The sequence below is a fragment of the Papaver somniferum genome, unplaced genomic scaffold (genome assembly GCF_003573695.1).
Source record: "Papaver somniferum cultivar HN1 unplaced genomic scaffold, ASM357369v1 unplaced-scaffold_118, whole genome shotgun sequence".
Classification (NCBI taxonomy): Eukaryota; Viridiplantae; Streptophyta; class Magnoliopsida; order Ranunculales; family Papaveraceae; genus Papaver; species Papaver somniferum.
The window spans coordinates 12,978,399-12,992,892 of NW_020620825.1; the positions used below are offsets into that span (position 1 = coordinate 12,978,399).

General features: G+C 38.9%; 1 pseudogene; it reads left to right on the top strand.

Annotated features, from left to right (window-relative positions):
• The first annotated feature begins 2,457 nt into the window (after positions 1-2,457).
• Positions 2,458-2,557, top strand: LOC113330754 (annotated as a pseudogene).
• The last annotated feature ends 11,937 nt before the right edge of the window (positions 2,558-14,494 follow it).

Below are 14,494 nucleotides of genomic sequence, written 5' to 3' on the forward strand. Positions count from 1 at the left end.
GTAGCCATCTAAGAAGCAATAGTGACTATGTCCAGCTAATCGCTCTAGCATTTGGTCGATAAAAGGAAGGGGAAAGTGATCCTTCCTTGTGACCTTGTTCAATTTCCTATAGTCAATACACACACGCCATCCCGTGGTCACTCGGGTTGGGATTAATTCATTATTATCATTCTGGACTACAGTGATACCTGATTTCTTGGGGACAACCTGAACAGGGCTGACCCACTTACTGTCTGAAATTGGGTAAATAATACCCGCATCTAACAACTTAAGCACCTCTTTTCGAACTACCTCTTTCATGTTAGGGTTCAGTCGACGTTGCATCTCCCTAGAAGGTTTGGAGTCTTCCTCTAAATGAATCTGATGCATACACACAGTAGGACTTATACCCTTAATGTCTGCTATAGTCCACCCTAAAGCTTCCTTATTGTTTGAAGTACATTTACTAGCCTACTTTCCTGATCACTATCCAAATTGGAAGCTACAATCACAGGTAAAGTCTCAGATGGGCCTAAAAACACATACTTTAGAGTATCGGGTAGTGGTTTAAGGTCCAACTTTGGGGGCTCTTCTAAAGAAGGAATTAGGGTAGTCTCAGAAACTGGTAACGGTTCGAACCTAGCTTTCCATCTATCAGTGTCTAACACAGGGGTAGAATCTAATAGAGCATTCACCTGTTCAATAGTGCTATCGTCGTCAAAATCTAAACCAAAATGGGATAGACAACTTTCTAATGGGTCTTCAGACAAGATGTTTGGTAATGACTCCTGAACTAAGGCTTCTATCATGTTCACCTCTCAACACATGTGTCATCTAGCTCATGAGGTTGCTTACTGACATTAAAAATGTTCATCTCCATAGTCATATTACCAAAAGATAAACTCATCACACCATTTCGACAGTTAATGATCGCATTAGACGTAGCTAAAAATGGGCGACCTAAAATCACAGGTATCTGGTTCTCTGGGTCAGGGACAGGTTGGGTATCTAGGACCACGAAATCCACTGGATAAATAAACTTGTCGACCTCAATAAGAACATCCTCGATAACACCTCGAGGGATTTTAACAGACCTATCAGCTAACTGCAGTGTCATCTGAGTAGGTTTCATTTCACCAAGTCCTAGCTGTAAGTATACATGGAATGGCAGTAAGTTCACACTGGCTCCTAAGTCAAGTAAAGCTTTTTCTACCCGGAAGTTACCTATTGTGCAAGCAATGGTAGGAGAACCTGGGTCTTTGTACTTTGGAGTTGTGGTGTTCTGAATGATTGAACTTACGTGACTAGCTAAAAAGGCTTTCTTATGGACGCTAAGTTTTCGCTTTCGCGTACACATATCCTTAAGGAACTTGGCATAAGCAGGAATTTGCCTAATTGCATCTAATAAGGGAAGGTTTATGGTAACTTGCTTAAAAACCTCCACTATGTCATTAAAGTTCGATTCCTTCTTTGTTGGTACTAATAGCTGAGGAAATGGGGCTCTAGGCCTAAAATCAGACCTTTCAGGAACCGAATTCACATCATAGAAACTTTATCAGTCTCTTCAGCTACTGGTCTGAGAGGTGAGATCCTGAGGGGTGAACTACAGTATGTTCACTATCGGGCATGGTTACCTTATTGTCTACAACTCTACCACTTCTAAGGGTTCTAACAGCATTCAATTGATTCGATGGTTTTGCACCTAATTCATGAACTCCTCTAGGGTTGGGTTGTGTTTGACTAGGAAACTTACCTTTTTCTCTCAAAGAATCACTTATCAGACCAACCTGGGTTTTTAACTCGGAAATAGCCTGACTATTTTCTTGTCCTATCCTGTTACTAGCTTGTAGACTCTGTTCTACGGATAACTGGAATTTTGCAGTTTGCTGAGTTAACAAGGCGAGAGATTCCTCTAAACTTAGGATTTTCTTATCTGACTGATTCTGAAACTGAGCTAGTCCTGAAGGATTCTTAGTATAGCCAAAACCTGGGGGAGCATTAGAATTACTAAACTGACCTTGACTTTGGCCCTTAGACCACGAAAGGTTCGGATGGTTTCTCCAACCAGGATTATAGGTTTCTGAATATGGGTCAATCTTTTGACGGTTATCAAATCTAGTGTTATTATAAAGAGCATTGGCCTGCTCTTCAATATTCTGGCCTTCCCAAAAAGGCTCCACTCTACCACTAGTCTGGCCCACTTCTAAGGCTTCTAACCTTTTTGCTATAGCAGCAATTTTGGCATCTGATTCATAGCCTCCTTCTACCCTATTAACGTTTCCTCTACTTAAAAGAATTGTTTTCTGGGGTGCCCTACTATTTTCCCATTGCTGGGTTTTTTCGGCGATTTCATTAAAAAATTCCATCGCCGCATCAACAGTTTGGTTTTCAAATCCACCAGTGCATAGAGACTCAACCATGGTCGTTGTGGAATAATCTAAACCCTCATAAAGGATCTGAACTAGCCTAACCTTTTCTAAACCATGATGAGGACACTGGGATAATAAATCATTGAACCTTTCCAAATACCTATATAAAGATTCTCCCTCTTGTTGTGAAAATGTGCATATTTGCGTCCTAATAGACGATGTTTTGTGCCTAGGGAAAAACTTATTGAAAAAGGCAGATGTAAGTTGTTCATATGTCTCAATTGACTCGGAGTCCAAACTATACAGCCACGACTTGGCCTTATCTTTCAGGGAAAATGGGAATAACCTAAGTTTCAAAGCATCATCATCTAAGCCTCTAATTCTTAGAGTACTACAAATTTCCTCAAAATCCCTAACATGGTAATAAGGGTTTTCATTTTCTTTCCCTAAAAAGATTGGGAGCATCTGTAAGGTCCCAGGTTTCAGTTCATAGGGTGCCTCCGTTTCAGCTAACTTAATACACGAAGGACGGGTAGTCCTAGTTGGATTCAACAAAGCTTTCAAAGTTGCCATTTCTGGCGCTATCGGAGCAACATGGATTCTCTCCTCAGTCAAAAAACGTTCAAAAACAGACTCTTCAAAAGCCGGACTTTCTAGATTAAGGTAATCGAGACGCTTCGAACTACTAGGTTTCTCTTTAACAAATCTACCTAGTGCGTCTCTTTTACGTTCAGGCATACAATAGAATTTTCTAAATTGGAAGGGTAAGCAAACACAGATCAAGGCCGACTCAACCAAATCAAACCTATTGATTTCTAGCAAACAAAAAGCATGATGGCTCCACTTAGATTGTTTCTAGACCAGCTTCTAATCCTTCGAACGGGAATTCGTTACAATTTAAGCAAACCCCTCTGGAATCAATCCGAGTTAACGTAAGTTGAATAGGCGAGGAGGGAAGCTCGGTGGAGCTTTGATACCCAAGGCCTCACCGGTATTACAAGGCGGCGCAGTCACGCATTCAACTTACAGAAACCGTCAAGAACTTCGAAGTATGCTTAAAAGAGTAACCAATATTTTTCGAATGACTTTCCTGTTAAGCTCGTTACCCTATCGGTCTCGTTCTAGTCAAAATTTTAGGCTTAGGTTCGCGTAGGTTACGTGTTCCTAAAGCGGGCAAGAAGAGAACGGTGATGAAATCCGAACCCTTATCTTGTATGGCCAGGCCTTGCCCTTTACTAGAAAAATAAATGTCCGTATTCAGTCCTCAACATATATGCATACGAAGGAGTCCAGTAACTCGCTGACAGGGGATTCGCGAGTGTTTAGAATCTTACCTCCCGTTCCAGGGGGGATGAATCGTGTTGTAGTCGACTCGGGCCACTGACTCCGATGTCTAGTGTACGAACCCAAGGTGCAGAGACAATATCGTAATTGTCCTCCTTCTCTGCAAACAGTTTATATTTAAAGTACCCTTCCGTAGGGTAATAAAAAATGTCCAAAGTCCAAAGTCCAAAAGTCCAAAAAATAAAGAAAAATTACAAAAATAATAAACCCTAATACTTTTTTTTTTAAATAAAATAAACAAACCCTAAACTAAAATTGTCTAAAATAAAATTGTCTTCTTTTCTGTTCTTTTTGCTTTAATCTTTAGCTCCAAGTCTTTATGAAATCACCAAACTCCTTGGCTCAATTTTCTTTATGATCCAGAACCTGTAGACACAAGATAAATACCCAAAAAAATAAAAAGGACAAAAATAATAAAATAAAATAAATCTAAAACCCTAAAAACAAGTCCGCGTCGGAGGCGCCAAAATTTGATGTGATTTGTAGATAGTGGTAAAAGTGGTTCGATTCTCAGACTTGTGAAGGATATTAATTAGACTTAAATTCTAATATTAAAATAGAAAACTCACTAAAAATTATAGCAAACTCAATCAAAGATGATGTCAATACTAAAAGAAACACTGAGGCTAAGATTCCACTATTTTCCAAGTTCAAAGTGATTAAACCAATACTTATATTTATGCAATTTTCTTGTTTAATTTGATTCTAAAATATTGCAACAAGTAGATTTTCAAAAGTAATAATTGTAAATACCAAGTATGAAGCATCAAAAGTCTTAAAACTAAGCATACTCCATCAAAATAGATCACAATCACTCAAATAAAAATCATATTCAATAATAGTTCAAGGCAAATAATCATATAATTATTGCAAATAAAAAGATAAAATAGAATATACCACTTTTTGTTGGAAAAATAGCTTCCCCTATCGCCTCAGCAACGGGGTTTAGCTCCTCATATTAATCACTTGCTTAAAATATTGGTTTATGGTACAAAAGTTGATTAAAAGGAATGAAGACAATAAAACAGACAGTTTGCAAGGCTGTATTGGCGCTACAAAGAAGCTGTTACAAACGACGAACTGTTACAGAGACCTGTTGGTTACTGTAGCAGTGTTACAAATTGAGACGCCTAAGTGTTGAGATATTAAGACTGAGAAAACGACTGTTTTGAATGGTGTTTGTTCTTCAGCTTCTTCTTCTTCTCCTGTTGGTGTAACTCGCTCTGCAACTCGACTGATTCTTCTCTGTTGAGTTCTAAACTTCTCCTAAGGTTGCCAAACTCCAGAATTCGTTTCCTTGACCTCACCACAGGCTATATATACATCTCCGGGCAAAAATATCTCGATTAATCATTCCAATATTATCTTTTTTTCCTCCACCACAAGTTTCAGGAATAATTCTCTCCAAATATTTCTTTACGCGTCTTCTGGCGTATTTTACACTTTCCAAGCTCTTCAAAGGATGTAGTGATATCGAATAGAGCATCTTAGTTACTCATCTGGCCACGTAACTTCAATAAACAGAGAAACAAATCTCGGAAAATTTCTCCTTCTCTGTTTTTACGTAACTCACGTTACTCTCCTATTTCTTCGAAACCAAACTGCTTATCGTTCCTATCTTGTCGCAAAGTGTTGGTCTGAATTTATTCCCATGAAAAACTCCGGCTATACCTCTCTCGAATCCTTCCCTGAAAACCCGAGAAACCCATCCTCCACTGTTTCAATCAAACTCGGTGATCCGGCCCTACTTAATCAAATCTGATGGACCTATCCACCCCGTTTAACCTTAAGAAGTCTGTCCCAACCAATATTAACGATTGAGTCTCTTTAAATCTTGCCGAAAAATCCAACCCTAAGTCTGAACTTTGCTGGACAAACTTTCCCGCCAAATTTGAGATTTGAATAGTTGAAGATGACCTCCCCTTATCTGTGACTGGTCTCCCTTAAGCAATTGGGGTGTAGATAGCCATAGGGTTCCCCTTAGTAACTGGGTGCCCCTTATCCAAACTCGAGGGTCCGTATAACAGGTTCCTCCGGGTGCTTTTATCAACTTTTCGAGCCAATTTTTTCCAAAAATGTTTATTGGCCAAAAATACCTACAAATAAATAAAACACCATAATAAGTACAAAAATGAGCCCTAACAATATATAGAATCGAGACAAATCGGACACAAAAATGTGTCTATCAGCAGGTTGCACTGGAGGAGTGGTGGTAGCAGGTTGCGCCGGAGGAGTGGTGGTAGCAGGTTACGCCTGAGGAGTGGTGGTAGCATGTTGCGTCGGGGGAGTGGTGTTGGCAGTACCACTAGAGCTTGCAATATTAGAGCCGGGTGTTGAATCCGGGTTGGTAACTGAACCAGACCTAAGACCAACCATCTTTGTGAGAAGTGAGATTACAACCGAGAGAATGATCTCCCACTGTGGTCGCAAATCTGTAGATGGGGAAAAACGAGTTGCTGTTTTTTACGGAATTGTGGGGACGACCATACAGAGGAAACTCCTTGAACCGAGAGATCAATCTGTAGTACTCCGGCCTAAACCAAGACAATGGTCGTTCCAGAGTAAATTCAGTCACAAGGGAGGATGGGTCGATCTGTAGGAGAGAAGCTGAGAAATGTGTGAGATTAATGATGATCGAAGATTGTAGGTGTGTTGTGTATTCTGAAAATAAGATAAGTTCTGAATGATTAAATTTTCTCAGACGTTGAGTTGTTAATCTCGTGCTGTCTGTTTGACGTCAGATTGTCTTGTCCTTCAATCATGATTTAGAGACTTATTTATATTGCTAAAATTGTAAACACCATGATCCCATGAAGTGTGACAGTTGATGGAATCAAAAAATGGAGAAATAGAAATCGTGTGTTAAAACCAGTTGCTCAACGTGCGAAGACTTGGTCGATTTTCTATCCACTACTTTGTAAACTCCTTCAACTGATTGCACGACTTGCTCAAATTCTCATCGTGTGTATGAACACACGTGCCGTAGACCGCCAGACCAAAACCCTAGTTAATGTCCCCCAATGTGACACGTTGATGTCTCGTGATTGTAGAGTCTGCAAGGCAGACGTGTATTTAGTTAGTCAGTTGCTGACTTCATGGGATGATGAGTCCATATATTGCTGAGTTGAACGTGATTTGCAAATGTTCTGAATTTCATAAATTGAACATGTCTGTTGAGACAGGGGTATAATTCTCAAGTAAACGCCGATAGTTAAGGTGAGCAAATATTGCTCATTCGATGAATTGTTGAATATTGAGAGTTGAACCAATATTCCTTGGTTTGAGCAAATATTGCTCATCTGAGCAAATGTTGCTCGTTTGATGAATAATTGGTAGCGTGACCAGATAAAATATTAAATTTAGATACTAGCGACTGGATCGAGTATAAAAATAAAATGTTGATCATGAGATCAACGTAAAATTATTAGCGTTTGAATCTGGGATTATGAACCTTGGACTCAAAACCCTAATTCGATCAATTGATGGTTTATTGAAAATTAACCATGGAATGAAGGAGGGACCGGATACATGGGATGATGAATCAACCATGTAGCGCTCAGATGCTCCAGTGAGCAAAATATCAAAGTCCCTTGAAGACATTGAAGAAACGATGATTAAATGCCGGTTTAATCATTTATTAAAATAATACTCGTCCGAGCCTTAGGTGATAAAACCTAATTAATTATGATGGGATGAGGGACCGACCAAGAGGTCATGAAACCGGCCCTGGGTGGTCACAGGATCGAATGTCGATCATTTTATGAAGTTCCAAAATTATTTGGAAGAGTTTGAACCTAATATGAACAAATTAGGTCAAATGATGAAAATATGTGGGATCGGTCTCTTGCAAGCCAAGGAGCCAACCTTGGTCGGTCAAGGTAATATGCTCACGTCACCAAAGTATTCGTGTCTCAGTCCTGAGAATTTTGATATTTTCTTATGTGCGTTTGAGCAATCATTTTGGAAAATATGAAGAAGTCGGGGATTTTTGCTGGAATTGAGAAAAACTTCATGAGATGAAGGAAAATAATAATAAAATGAAGTAATCATGAAGTGTGGGACCAGCTATGGCCAAGGCATGGCCGGCCGGCCAATAAGCCCGGTCCCGCAGCATTTTTCCTAATTTTATTATATTTTTCATGATTCTATGAAAATATCATGAAACAAAATAGTTTGTTGAAATAAAGGAATTTTCCTTGAAGTGAAAGAGTTTCCATGAGATTAAAAAAACAAACAATATAATAATAATAAAATAAGGGCGTGTGGGAGCGGCTTGGGCATGGTCGGCCGGCTAGGTCCCGGTCCCGTGAGTTTTCCCGAATTTTATGTATTATTTCCATGATTTGAAAGAATTTTCATAATTTGAAGGAAATACCATGAAATCAAGGAATTTCATGGGATCAAGGAAACATAAAAATAATAATAAAAAAAATAAAGAGTGTGTGAGGCCGGCTAGGGCATGACCGGCCGGCTAGGGACCGTTCCACGAGTTTCCCTAATTTTATCTTATTTTTTCATGGTTTGAAGAAAATACCATGAGATTAAGGAGTTTTCATGAGATTAGGGAAATAATAATAAAATAATGAGGAATCATGAGGTGTGGGACCGGCCGTGACTAAGGCATAGCCGGCCGGCTAGTAGACACGGTCCCACGACACCTTTCCCAATTTTATATTATTTCCTTGATGCGAAGGAAACACCATGGAACTGAGGAGTTTCGGTAAAACGAAGGATATTTGTTCAAATGAAGGGATTTTCATGAGATCCAGGAGAATAGTAAAATAATATGATAAAATATACAATTAGGCATGGGATTGGCCACGGCACGACCGGCCGGACGGTGGGACCAATCCCCCAACGCCTTGATTTATATTTTATTATTTATTATTTTCTTTCCTATTTTTGCATAGGTTCATCATCCCGTCGTATTTTGAAATGCCCGTTCGTGCGTTCATGTGCTCGTCAGTGCATTATTGTTAAGTACACTTGCATCATTTTGGTCGGGGATTACTCGAAGATAGCTCAGATGCCCGAACGTTGAATACTTATTACTAATCCATGGAGTTCTGCTGGGAAAACCATGAATTGTAGTAACGAAATATTATGAATAACGTAGAAAATGTTCCAAGGATTCGGCGAATGAATCTAATGATTTAGGAATAATTAATTGATGGCCCTATACTAGTACGATCGTCTAGGAGCATTAATTATTCAGGAGAAATTGAGTGATATGAGCTTGTTGAAGCGTCATATTTTTTATATATAGTTAGGGAAAACATTGTTACATCCTGAAGACGTTATTGCTCTATACTAGCAGGCAAGTTGTCTAGGATCCGTCTAATCTTGCGATTCTATATGAAAGTAATTACTGAAATTGCTCAGTATTCATGAGATATGTCGTTGGCTCAGCTGAGAGACTACATATCTGCATATACTCTGAGAGACAGTATTCTCGGTCGAAGATTCTTGTGGAATGAGCTTTCATGCTTTGATGAGAGACATGAGCCTCAATACTCATCTAATTGCTGGATCAGAAGCACGTATCATTATGGGCTTACGATTTTAGCCCTTGTCGAAAATCCACCATCTACAGGATGTAACAGTGTTTCCCTGACTATATAAAAGAAATATGACGCTTCAACAAGCTCATATCGCTCAATTCTTGAATAATTAATGCTCCTAGATGATCGTGCTAGTATAGAGTTATCAATTAATTATTTATAAATCATTAGATTCATTAACTGAATCCTTAGAAAACATTCTACGTTCTTCATAATATTTCATTACTTCAATTCATGGTTCTTCTTAGTAGTATTCCATGGGTTAGTGATAAATATCTAACGTACGGGCATCTGAGACGTTATCGAGCAAGCCCCGACCAAAATGGTGCAAGTGTATTCAGCAATAATGCACTAACGAGCACCTGAATGCACGAACGTGCATTCAAAAATACGAAGGAACGATGAACCTATGCAAAATAGGAAGGAATAAAATATTAAGCAAGGCGCTAGGGGACTGGGCCCACCGGCCGGACAATCATGTCGTGGCCAGTCCCCCGCCTAATTCCTTATTTTATTATTTTTTATTCTTTATCCTTAATCTCATGAAAATTCCTTCATTTGAACAAATATCCTTCATTTTAAGGAAACTCCTCGGTTTCATGGTGTTTCCTCCGTATCAAAGAAATAATAAAAATTAGGAAAGGTGTTGCGGGACCAAGCTCACTAGCCGGCCGGTCATGCCCTAGTTGTGGCCGGTCCCACACCTTGCATTCCTTATTATTTTATTATTATTACTTCCTTCATCCCATGAAATTCCTTGGTTTCATGATATTTCCTTCACATCAAGGAAAAGATATAAAATTAGGGAAGGCCCGCCGACCATGCCCTAGTCGTGGCCGGTCCCACATTCCCCTTATTTTACTATTATTAATTATCATTGTTTCCTTCATCTCATGGAAACTCCTTCACTTTAAGGAAAACTCCTTTATTTCAACAAACTCCTTGATTTCATGGTATTTCCCAAAAATCATAAAAATAATACAAAATTAGGAAAAGTGCCATGGGACCGTGTTTATTGGCCGACCGGCCATGCCTTGGCCATAGCCGATCCCACACTTCATGATTCCTTATTTTATTATTATTATTATTTCCTTCATCTTATGAAGTTTCCTCAGTTTGAGCAAAAATCTTGATTTCTTCATATTTTCTCAAAATGTTGCTCAAACGCGCATCAGAAAATATGAAAATTCTCAGGACTGAGACATGAACACTTTGGTGACATGAGCATATTACCTTGACCGACCAAGGTTGGCTCTTTGGCTTGCAAGAGGCTGGTCCCGCACATTTTCATCATTTGACCTAATTTGTTCACATTAGGTTAAAACTCTTCCAAACAACTTGGAATTTCATAAAACGATCGTCAGTCGGGCCCATGACCAACCGGGGACGGTTTCACGACCCCTTGGTCGGTCCTTCATCTCTTTATAATTTATTAGGTTTTATCACCTAAGGTTCAGACGAACATTATTTTAAATCAATGATTAAACCAGCATTTAATCATCCTTTCACCAACTGGTCTTCAAGAGACTTTGGTATTTACTCACTCGAGCATCTGGGCACTACATGGACGGTCCATCATCCCATGTATCCGGTCCCTCCTTCACTCCGTGCTTGATTTTCAATAAATTATCAATTAATCAACAATTGATAAAAATTAGGGTTTCGAATCCAAAGCCCCGCAAAAACATAATTATGAGCATATTCAAACACTAATAATTTTACGTTGATCCCGTGATCAATATTTTAATTATTATACTCGGCCCAGTCGTCAGTATCTTGAATTAATATTTCTTTTGGTCCCGCTACTAATAATTCATCAAATGAGCAACATTTGCTCAGATGAGATGAGCAGTATTTGCTCAGACTAAGGAATGTTGCTTCAACTATCAATATTCAACAATTCATCAAATGAGCAACATTTGCTCACCTTAAATATAAACAATTCAACAATGATACCTCTGCCTCCACAAACACGTTTAAGTCATGAGTCCCAGAACATTTGTTCGACTCAGCAATACAAAGACTCATCGTCTCATCAAGTCAGCAACCGACTAACTAAAATCACGAGACAATAATCGTGTCACATGAGGGATATCAACTAGGGTTTTGGTCTGGCGGTATACAACACGTGTTCATACACGATGAGAATGTGAGCAAGTCGTGCAAGCATTTAGAGGAGTTAGCAAAGTAGTGGGTATGAAATCAACCAAGTCTCCGCACGATGAGCAACTGGTTTTAACACGATTTCCACTTCGCCACTCTTTGACTCCAGCAACTTTCACACTTCATGGGATCAAGGTGTCTACAATTCTTGCAATATAAATAAGTCGTTGAACCATGATTGAAAGGACAAGACACTCTTTCGTCGAACAAACAGGAGAACAAGAACTCAGCATCTGAGCAATTACTCTCAACAGAGCAAATTCAATCAATCAGAACTTATCTTATTTCTTCACGCAGAATACACAACACACCTACAATTTCGATCACCATTGATCTCACACATTTCTCAGCTTCCCTCCTACAGATCGACCCATCCTCTCTTGTGACCGAATTGACTCTGAAACGGCCATTATCTTGGTTCAGGACGGAGTCATACAGATTGATCTCTCGAATTCAAAGCACTCACTTTTTGCAGTGCATCTGTGTGAGGTTAGACAGTTCGCTCGGTTCAAGGAGTTTTCTCCGCCCGGTCGTCTTCTCAATTCCTTAAAAACCAGCAACTCGTTTTACCCCATATACAACTAGATAAGCACTATCAGCTTAAGTTGATGTTAAATTATGAACACGTGTTGGCTTTGTTTAAATCACATCCTTAAAACTCATGGCTATAAATAGCCGAGCAGTCTTCCCATTTTGATATGTAACAACATTTTTGAGAAACGGAAATGATACGTCCTTCGATACATAAAACGTTATCAGCACGAATTGCTCTGTGGAAATCGACGTGGAGACGGGCGATACGGAAAAGGATAATTCTCTTCAACCCTTGCATATTTTATCTAACTACTGTTGAGTAGTTTTATGCATAAAGATTTTGTAGTGTCTAACTTCGTTTCTTGTTTTAATTAGGACTTGTTAAAGAGAAAGTTAGACATTTTACCGTTTCTTGTATGTGCTATTTGGAGCACAGGAAATTATCGGTATATGAAGAGATATACAAAATAGGTATGTATTAGCAACGACTCATATGTATGATGTTATTTGATTTTCGAATTTAGCCAAAAATTTGAGTTTTGCAGCATTTTGCTATTTTTCCTCTTTATCCAACCAACGGAAGGTTTTTCCGCGTCCTTTTTGGATAGAGTAGAAAATAAATTTTCCTTTGTTGGTACACCAATGATTTTTGTGGTGTTAACGGTTTTAATATCGGCAGAGCGAGGAATTGTTGCATCCTGATGGATAGCAAAACTTTAATATTCCTTTGCTATAGTAATCTCCATAATTCAAAGTCGTTCCACCTAAGGTTGGAATGCAATGAAAAACGGACACCGAGTTAACACGGTTACCCAGTCTCTATTAACGGTCCTTAAAGTGACCAAAATTGATATCGAGACAGCTTCTTTTGTGATATATAGAATGTGTTCATATTTCAACTTTGATAAATTGATATTTCGTCGACCCTAACTGATGAAGTTGGAGATTTCTCGGTGTTATGTTAGAACCGTATATATAACATTTTGAATTTTTTCTTCCTTGTTTCACCATTGATTTTTGTGACAAATAGTTTGGCCTGATTTTAGAGAAGATATATGCACCGTATAAAATGTTGTGGAAAGCAATAAGGAGAGCCGCATATTTTGCGCCCTTATGTGCTTACGCGAGATTTACAGCATGCATGATATGCACCTGTTATATGCATCGGCGAAGCTTTAAAAACTAGTGCACAATTTGCACTTTGTATATGTTGTGTCAACAACAACGAGTGCTGCATATGTTAACTGCACTTGTAGATATACAAACGTCGAGCGATAATGAGTGCGACATTCTTTAAATGATACTTAGAGTTAATATCATGTCTTCTCGTCGCCTGAGCTATTACCCAAAATCACAAATAAGATGAAATTGTGGTAGGCTTATTCTTGAATATGGGAACCACAATAGTTCTCGGGTTTAAGAATCCGATGAACTGTCATATACACACATCTGACTCGCTGCTGGGGCCGATTCATCCCTTCTAATCCGAGTCAGTCTTCCGTGTTGGTAGCTGAGTTAGCATTAATTCTGTCTTAAAGTAGGATTAGATATTTCCTCGAGTTCCGTGTTAAGTCATTGATTTTGTAAGATCCGTTGGCTAGTAGTTGAATTGTATTGGGTATTGAAAAACCATTTTTGCTTTCAAATTGAAAGTTAGTCTCTGATTCTTCATAGAGAAGGCAGCTTGCTGCTATTTATCCATTCCTTTTCTTTGTAGTTATACCTAGTATGCTACAATTGGTATCAGACTTCCTTCCTGGAACATGTATTCATGGATACCAAGCAATAAATTGCATATCTCACTCTTGTAGTGAATCAACATACCCAATCCATCTCCAATATTGAATCTGACATTGTTGCGTTGAAAACATCCGGAGCTAATGTTGAATCCCAACTCACTGTCATACTCAATCCCTTAAAAGCTCACCCCCACCACCAGATCCATAGAATGAAAATGATGCGGAATCTTCAAATCTATCTATGAACGAAGTTAGACAACTTATCCTCTCCACCTACTCGATTCTCTCGAACATCGAAGGTCGATTTTCCCAGATTTAATGGTACTCATCCTCGCAGTTGGGCTCTGAAATGTGAATGATACTTTGTGTTTCACAAATTTCCTGCCGAAGATCGAGTTGACATGGCTGCCATTCACTTTGATCCACAGTTCGATTCTTGGTGGTTAAACTTCCAACAAGGTAAAACATCTATCCAATGGACTGATTTTGTTCGAGATTTATGCATTCGATTTGAGGATATTTCTCAGGATAATTATGCGGGTAGTTTCAACATATTGTCTCAAACTACAACAGTAGAGGACTATTTTGATCAGTGGGATCATTACAAGGGTTTTATGGTTGCTAACAATCCATCCTTACCAGAGAGTTTTTATACCCTCAGCGTTATTAGTGGGTTGAAAGATGATATACGTAACACTATGAAGATATTTAAACCTGCAACTAATTTTGAGGCCTTCTATTTAGCCAGAATGCAACAAGCCTCACTGTGTAACCAAACAAAACCACAAAAAACATTTTCCAGACC